Genomic DNA, 1,811 nt, shown 5'->3' with positions numbered 1-1,811 from the left:
TGAGCTCTTGGAGAGAAATAGAGAAATGAAGTGTCACATTGACAAAGGGTTAGTTGTTCTGTTTGCTTTTTGTAAACTTGACACAATCTAGAGTTATCTGCGAAGAGTAATCTTAACCGAGAAAATGCCTCCCTCAGATTGTTCATTTGCAGATCTGTAGGGTATTTTATTGATTAATGATTAATATGTGTGGGTTGTAACCACTGGGCATGGTGCCATCCTGGAGCAGATATTCCTGGGTTATACAAGAAAGCAAGCTGAACCAGACACAAGGAACACACCAGCAAGCTCTATGATCTATTCTTCAGTTCCAGCCCCCAGTCTCCTGCTCTAAGTTCTTGACTCAGTTTCCCTTCATGAAGGACTGGAAGCTGGAATAAATCCTTCCTTCCCCATGTTGCTTTTGGTCATGGTGATTTATCACAGCAATAGAAATCCAATTTCACGGTGAAATGCTGCCTGCTACCCTGCTCCTCGTGCCTTGCTTATTTTGCTTTCTTATGCACTTCCAGATCACCCACCTATGGATGATACTAATCACAGGGGAATGAGCAAGTATGTATGCGTCAATCATCAATGAAGAACTACTCCATAGACTTGCCTATGGGCCCATCTGATCAGGACATTTTCTCAAAAGAAATTCCCTCTTCTCAGATTATTCTAGTTTATGTCAAGTTGACAAAAAAAATAATAATAGCCAACATAATTGTCAACTCGACACACAATCACATCTCTATTAAACCATAAACTGTCACTTCTTGAGTGTCTCTAATATGTCATGTTAATATTAATATTAGAATACAACACAAAGCATAACTTTAAAAGTCCCACTATCTTTATAATTTCAACACTTTAAAAGTCCAAGCTCTCTTTAAAATGTAATGTCTCTTTAGAATGCCAGTGTCTCTCTAAAATAAACAAGTCTTCATAATTGTAGATTTCTTTGAAAATAAAAAGCAAGATAAATACTTTCTTACTCCAAAAGGAAAGAATCAGAGCTCTCTCATAATCAAAGCAAAACCAACATCCAGCAGTATAAATCATATCCTGTAATTCAATATTCCACACCTGGGATTAACTCATGATTTTCTGGGTTCCACAGGCCTTGGGCAGCTACATTTCTTGGCTACACCATCCACAGCATGGCTGAAACTGAGGAAATACTTCCCGGGAAATTTACCTCAGTGATGCTGGGCTCTTGCTAAATAAACACAACCAATCCTTCAGCCTTAACTGGCCAGTGTCTATCATCCCAGAGAGGCACATTTTACTTCCATTGATGCCTAACACAAAATACTACATGAACAACCCTGATACAGTCTTTGCTTTCCTCTGAAATTTCATAAGCCAGGTCTCTGTCATCTGCATTGTTCAACATTCTTTTTTTTTTAATTTTTATTTTTATTCTTTTTTAATTAAGATTTCCACCTGCTCCCCGTTTCCCATTTCCCTCCCCTCCTCCCAAATATTGCCCCCTCCCCCCACTCCCCTCCCCCTATCCCCACTCCTCTTCTCCTCCCCCCACACCATTCCCCCTCCCTCTCGATACTGAAGAGCAGTCCAAATTCCCTGCCCTGCGGGAAGACGAAGGTCTTCTATCTACGTCCAGGAAGGTGAGCGTCTAAACAGGCTAAGCACCCACAAAGCCAGTTCATGTATGAGGATCGAAACCTAGTGCCATTGTCCTTGGCTTCTCATCAGCCTTCATTGTCCGCCATGCTCAGAGAGTCCAGTTTCAACCCATGCTTATTCAGTCCCAGACCAGCTGGCCTTGGTGGGCTCCCAATAAATCAGTTCCACTGTCACAGTGG

This window comes from Chionomys nivalis, chromosome 4 (genome assembly GCF_950005125.1).
Source record: "Chionomys nivalis chromosome 4, mChiNiv1.1, whole genome shotgun sequence".
Lineage (NCBI taxonomy): Eukaryota > Metazoa > Chordata > Mammalia > Rodentia > Cricetidae > Chionomys > Chionomys nivalis.
The sequence above is the reverse complement of the archived record's forward strand: the minus strand, read 5'-3'. Positions refer to the sequence as shown.